This window comes from Periplaneta americana, chromosome 1 (assembly GCF_040183065.1).
Source record: "Periplaneta americana isolate PAMFEO1 chromosome 1, P.americana_PAMFEO1_priV1, whole genome shotgun sequence".
Lineage (NCBI taxonomy): Eukaryota > Metazoa > Arthropoda > Insecta > Blattodea > Blattidae > Periplaneta > Periplaneta americana.
In genome coordinates this window covers 71,867,516-71,874,889 of record NC_091117.1, presented here as the reverse complement: position 1 = coordinate 71,874,889, position 7,374 = coordinate 71,867,516, and the positions used below count along the sequence as shown (strand labels likewise).

At 37.9% G+C, this 7,374-nt stretch overlaps 1 non-coding gene across 1 annotated transcript; it reads left to right on the top strand.

Annotated features, from left to right (window-relative positions):
- Positions 1–3,294: 3,294 nt before the first annotated feature.
- On the top strand, positions 3,295–3,366 carry TRNAH-GUG (transfer RNA histidin (anticodon GUG)). Its single transcript has one exon. It is a non-coding gene; the product is annotated as a tRNA-His (tRNA).
- The last annotated feature ends 4,008 nt before the right edge of the window (positions 3,367–7,374 follow it).

The window sequence follows — 7,374 nt, the reverse complement described above, 5'->3', positions numbered from 1 at the left end:
CCAATTCCTTTTATATTGTGAACTTTTTAGTAGAGCAGCAGAACCACTTTTACGTCCTCTATCAGTTGGACTTTTTTGTTGTAAGTTATTTTAGGAATTGGTGAAATGTCAGCAGGCGTAACAAAAGATAGAGTTTGCCTCTCGACTAATTTTGTGGAGTTTTTGGCTCGTTGATACTGATAGAGCCTGGCCGAGGTTGGGAAGTGTTGGCATCATCTAATCTATTTGGTAAAGCTTCAGATGAATGATCACTTGATTCATGGGTATTAGGAGAAACTTCTTGAAATTCAAAGTCGCTGAAGATATGGCGGTTGCAAGGATACAGACCGGTATTTCTGAAGCCATTTGTAGCTACAGTAACAGTTGCTGCTTTATTGAAAGCTTCTCCCAATAGCATACCAACCTGGTAGTGAGTCACTACTCTGCCTGCATTTTGTTTGAGCCACTGTTCAATTGCTTGAGCATAGTAAGTTTTGAAAGGTAGCATGAATGCCACACCCAAGAGTTGCATCTTATGTGTGTAATGTGGAGGTAAGCACACAATATGAGCACCATTAACTCGTGCTAGTTCGAGGAGTTCAACATTTCTAGTGTGGGAATAATGCCCATCTAACACTAGAATTACTGGGTCATCTTTCGTAGGCTTCACATTGCTGAGAATGTGATGACACCATTGAACAAATCTTTCATTCTGAATCCAGCCAGATTTGTGACAGACCGCTAAGCTACCATTTGGTGCTGCATCCAGAAGTTCGGCTTTTATGTTGACCCTAGAAAAACCAAAAACGGTGGCAGGAAATGGTCAGCTGCACTCATTTATGTCACTTCAGTCACTAAAGATCCCCTCTCTGCTGAAGATACAGATCCAACCTGCCTCTTACCTTTCAGACTAACTAGTCTGTTGCCTTTGTGTTGAATCACTGTCAAGTCTGTCTCGTCACAGTTGTACAGTCTGTTTGGTGAATTCTTGACAATGCTCATCAATGGTTCATAAATGTCAAAAAACTTAATTACGTTCTCCTGATTGAAACCTCTGATCCTTGCCATAGTCGTGCTTTGTGGTTTCCGGAGACTCAATTCCTGGTGTCTTCTCAAGAAACTGTGCAGCCATTTCCGTCCTGCGGCTTCATCGTTCTTCGAAAATGAGTGGTTCAGACCATTCATAAATGCTAACTGAAAAGCCATAGTTTTAAGTCCTTTGCAGATAAACCATAAAATCGCTACTCCATTTCTAAGCAATATGAAACCAAAGAATCTTCCAGTTCAAATGGAAGTACATGTTTTATACCAAGTTTCGTGCTCATTAGTTTATCTACACCCTCCTCTTTGTTATTGACTTTATCTTTTAAAGTATACTTGGGAACAATAAAGTATTGGAAGCACGTTGCAATCCCATGGCTTTGTTCCTAACTGATATGATTGCAGCCTTCATAACCTTCTCTTTCCACAGCTTACAACGTTTTGGACTCATTTGCAATGACAATTTTTTAATAATTTTGGAATTATCAGATTAATTGTACGATTGTATTAGTTTGCAGTAACATCGTCCTAATATCGCACTGTGCGATAATAGGAAAACAACAAGTGTGCGATATTGGGCAAATAACATACACGAAACAAAATAATTTGTTTCAGTAAAAATAAAACGTTTATAATATTTCTTTAACTGAATAAAAATATTACACGACTAACCAAAACAAACTAACGGTGTATAAAAGTTTTGCTCCTTACCGTTGGTTGTATAAACACCACTAATATCACACACTACAAATATTTTCCCATTGCCTATTCCTTTCTCAAGGCGTGTAGTATGTATTGAAGCTCGCAGCAATCCATCTGCGGGCGCTAACACTCCTTTTAATTGAATTGAATAAGCTGCTATTCCATTCAGGGTCTTATGCCTGTTCTGAACTCATAAACCATGGGGTGCGATATTAGGCGCATGTGCGATAATAGGCACAGTTCCCTTATTGTTATTATTATCATTATTATTATTTTTATTACTATTATTATTATTATTATTATTATTAACTTTATTATAGTAATCTTTATGTTACCTTTTTTCTGAAGTATTTTGTCGTATATTTATGTAACGGAACTGTCCCCGAACACGAGCTTTGCTCTTTGGGGGTACTTTAATGTAACGTTTTTTATGTATATACTATTATTAAATAAATAAAAAATAAAAAATATGACTATATAACTACAGAGCGGTTTCTTACTTCTCGGCGGCTGAGTATGCCGCAGCCGGTAGCACTCGTACGTTAACCCCACATCTTAAAACGTGTATAAAATCATACGTGTATAAGATATTGTAAATGTCGTCCTCCCTTGGCTTAAAAGCGTAGTATCGGGAAAACATAATTCTCAATTAAGAAGTTCGCCACTGTAATGTTTCTGATTTTATTTGTTCTATCGGTATATACGATATTTGAAAGGTTCAGAACAATAGTGGGCCAAGTGGCATTTACTAAAACCGTAGAAAACGAGGGTTAAAATGAAGTTATTACCATAATTCAATGGCAACATATAGCAAGTTATACAAAGTATACACATTCAAACCAAAGGATATGTCAATCTTCATTAAAATATGGTATTCACTTATCTTTAACCCTAGCTTTCTCTATTTTTAATAAACGGCGCTTGGCCCATTACGGCTCTGAACCCTTCATTTAGACTCACGATAATTAAAATAGGATTATTCATTTTAAGAACAATGAAGAGTAGACAAAGTGTGTGGTTTTTTCCATAAATGACTGTGGGTTTAAGGGGGAATGGAATGGATTTTGGGGTCAAAAATTCATTTTTTATTTAATTTGTTTCTAAATCTCCAGCATTTTCTGCTTAAAATGGCGTTTGAATTATGTTGATATCTTTACTACATATATATTATTTTATTTTTTAAATAATTGCTTGCACATAAATTCGTCTGCTTTCAGTGAATACGGCTGCGGTGCCAGGTGTCAAACGCTGACATAAGTGACTCTCTTTCAATGTTGTTTCGAATGTGCCGCCACTGGCAAGATATTTTATATATATTATTTTAATGTACCGAAGTACATATGATATTTCCATGCATATATGATATGCGTAAATCACTTCGTGATTTAAGACGGCGCTTATTCCGTCGGATCCCGGCCATCTAGTCACTCATTACGAGTGCACCTCAGCACATGTGTGGACTTCGGTCCTACGTTCATAGACATCTATGACGTAGTGCAGAGGGCGGCCACTAGAGGGAACCCAAGAGTTGGAGCTTAATCTGAGACGATTCTATCCGACGCCGGGGTTGTATCCGGTGTGGCTTAGTGGATAAAGCGTCAGCATGTGGAGCTGAAAACCCGGGTTCAAATCCCGGCGCCGGAGGGAATTTTTCTCCGTTCCATTACTCTTTCATTGTAAGATATTTTATGTTTTGAGAGGATATTTTGTCTGTTGGCTAACATGTCTTTGCTTGGTCACTGCTTTTTCGATCATATCAGTGGCTTTGTCTTTGTTTATGAGTTGTTTTCTAGTTTGTGCACACACGAGTTTGTTTGAAGTCTTTTTCATAAATAATTGTTATAATTTCTTGTGAAAATACCTCGACCAAGTAACAGAGTGTTTAAAAAGCGAGTCTATTGGAAGAAAAGGTCTAAACTGAATGGTAGTGAAGCCAGTAGTGATGTATTATCATCTCCTATTGTGACTCTGGACCATCTAACCTCAAGGCCATTCCTGCAACTCCAACCTCTTCTCAGAAAAAACTGAACCCAGTGAAGGAGAAGTATTATGAAGTTACTAAGGGTACTGAACAATTTGAAATCATAGATTTATCAATTCTGTGTGAGGTTTTTTTTTTTTTTTTTTTTTTTTCAAATAATGTGTTGTGTAAAGGCTGTGCAGCAAGTGGCATGGAACTAATTGTAAATAAACATGTGGGTGTTGCAGCAGAATTAGAATTAGTCTGTAAGTCTTGTCATCATAGTGTATGTTTTTCTTCTTCAACTATGAGTAATTCACAAGGTGGGAAAAAGTTGTACAGTTCAAATATAAGGCTAGTTTATGGTCTGCATTCCATTGGCAGAGTAAAGGCAAGTGGAGACATGTGTGGAATCATGAATTTGCCTGCTCCTTCCTTCAAAATTTGATGAGTATAATTATATATTGGGGTCTGCAGCTGAAAATGTAGCTCTTGAATGTATGAGAGAAGCTGTAGAGGAGGCAGTTTCAGAAAATAATAATATTAGAGACATTAGTATAGCCCTGGATTACACATGGCAGAAGCGAGGCCATACGTCTAACAACGGTGTAATGACAGCTACTAGTGTGGACAGTGGGAAAGTAGCTGATGTGACAATCATGTCAAAATTCTGTAGATGTCCAGAAAGATTGAAAATGGTACAGGAAGAGAAGTGCACTGCAAACTATAGTGGAACAAGTGGTGGAATGGAAGTAGCCGGAGTGAGAAAAATTTTTCAACATTCCAAGGAGTGGTACAAAGTGCGGTACACAAATTACTTAGGGTATGGTGACTTCAAAGCATACAATGAAGTTAATAAAATGAAACCTCATGAAAATAATGTAAACATTGCAAAATTAGAGTGTGTGGGGCATGTGCAGAAGCGAATGGGGTCCCGTTTGAGAAGATTGAAGACGTCATTGAAGGGGAGTAATTTGAGCGACGGTAAGTCTATACAGTAAGTGGCAACAGCTCGTGTTCTTTTCAGACGAGGCGTGGTTCTACTTGACTGGTCGTATAAAGAATCAAAACACTCGCTATTGGTGTTCTGAAAATCCACATCGTGCACTAGATATCCTTCTTCATGATAGGAAAGTTGGAGTTTGGTGTGCTGTTAGAGCAAGACGAATAATCGATCCGTCTTTTTAAAAATAAAGCACACTTCTTTAGTTTCAATATCAATTGTCATTACAATCATAGAAGACTGTGATCCGAAAACTCGCTCAGTCCATTTCGCCATTTTGATTTCAGGGGTTCGGGAGTAAAACAGGGTAAGTGACGTTTTAGTGTTTTGTAGTTATTATGTAGACAAATATTTTTTTATTTTTGTTTATTTATTTTTATTGCTAGTAAGCTTGAAACGAATACAAGTTAATAAATACAATGAAAGATGAACTTGCCCACTCCTGAATGAGTAAGACTCGTGCTCAGGAGGGGAATGTGCAACAGTTTATATAGTTGAATAACTCTTCTCGGGTTCTCGTTATTCTACATCAAACGCCGGGAAAGCCTCAAGTCATACAGTTTATATAGTTACGAGGAAAGTAAAATCTGTATACTTGCCATCTGTTCAGATGTTGGAAAACTAACTACTGCATTAGACCCAGAATGTAAGATATATTATACGCTACATATCTCACTTTTTAACAAAATGTCAGTTACCATGTTTTACGCTCCAGTCCCTCATTTATATAATATATAAATAACGGACTCATATCATGATCTATGCTTCTTTTTAAACCTCTAATATATTTTAACTATCTTCTCTTCCAAAACAACGCCAATCCTTGTCTATAAGTTTTCTTATTATGCATGTCATTTGAAAACTCGCTCAGTCCGTACACCGATGGATAAAAAAAATAGCCCAGTGCTTTAATAAAAATGAACACGTTTCGGAACCGCACTCTTTAATTGTGATTTTAATATTAAAAAAATATATTATTCAAGAGAATTAGTGCATTTTCAAGTGAAACTTATTAATGCCGGCTACGAGTCGAACGCTTTGAAACAAAATTCTGTGACAAATATTTTAAGAGAATTTTACGGGTTATTGCTACGGCATTGTGTGGTTTGCTATGTTTACGGGTAATTAAGGCTGTTGACTTTTTTTTTTTAATTTTCCAACAATTTACAGCAATTCAATAAGAAATTAGTGGGCAAAAGGCTGCTATCGGGCAGTGCGTCTTTGACGTAGTGTTGTGACATACGGTGGAAACCAATGAGTGAGAAACTTTTTGTTAAATAGTGTACCGAAATCAGGGGCCGAACGGAGGAGAGTGTGACGTGAAAAAATCGTGCGAATGAACTGCCGAAAATGAGTCAAAAACAAAAAAATTAGACTGCGAGTGAGAGAATTGAGGACAAGGAGAAGAGGCATTTCAAATCCTCTCCTCTGACGATCAGTTGTAAACTATAAACGATTTAGTGAATATTTCTACATCGTCAAACAATGAACAATAATTAAGTAATTGTTTGATCCAAAATCGTGTCTTTGATTTAGAGTTTAAATAGTATTTCACGATATAAAACTTTGGAAAAAATATTATACATATTACAAGTACCTGCATCATTTTTACTCCTTCACATTGAATTTAATGGTGAAGTTTGTACGTTAGCCAGACTGCTAACATTCATCCAGCTGTTCATAGTATAATATACATGGGTTGGATAAAAAGTAATGGCAACAGCTCGATATTTCTGACATGGCTTTATTCACAAGGGTACAACATTTACGTATCTTAAATATAGTCGCCCCCTTATTTATCACCTTTTGCCAAATGTTTGGAAGGCGTCGTACACCATCAGCGCGTCCTTCTTTGTTGATGTTCCGTATTGACCGCCCTAAAGCACGGATAAGTTCATCTCTGGTATTGTACCGGGTCCCTCGCAGTGGTTCTTGCACTTTGGCGAAGAGATCGTACTCGCATGGATCATATCGGGTGAGTACGGTGGATGTTCCAGTAGTCCGCGTTTTCCGTCTGCCTTGGAGGTACAGCGTGGTACAATATTACCCCATCAATGTCATACGCCACAATGAACATCACCTTCACAGCACTTTGTGTAGGGCGCACTTTCTTCGGACGAGGAGAATCTGGATGCTTCCATTCATTTGACTGGCGTTTTAAGTTTGGTTGGTACGAGCGAGCCCAGGTTTCGTCCATAGCGACGATTCATCTAAGAAAGTCGTCACCTTCCCTTTGGTACCGGTCCAACAAGGCCTTCCGGAAACGCTTTAACTATAGTGCCATTCTGCGATATGGCAATGCTGCATCGCCACATGCTTCACGCAGTCCCTGAAAACATTCTTGTGGATTACGATCTCTTGCCATTTCAATTTTGATCCAGAAACGTTGCTCTAGTTTTGTAAACGTGGTCTTAGGGCGCTCACACTATCCCTACGAAAGTCAAAGTTCTACACATTGCAGTAGATTGACAGAGTACTGTGGCCGCTGGCTGCACTAACTCATCTAACAGTCCTTGTTCATGTCCACACGGCTGACAGCTCTCGAACGCACCATCGTCACGTGACAGCAGTGTTGCCATTACTTTTTATCCAACCTATGTACGTACTGCATATTAAGATTTATAAATATATTATTTTCAAAATATACTACCTGCAAAAAGTACTGTACAATACACGTTTGTGAAGTGCA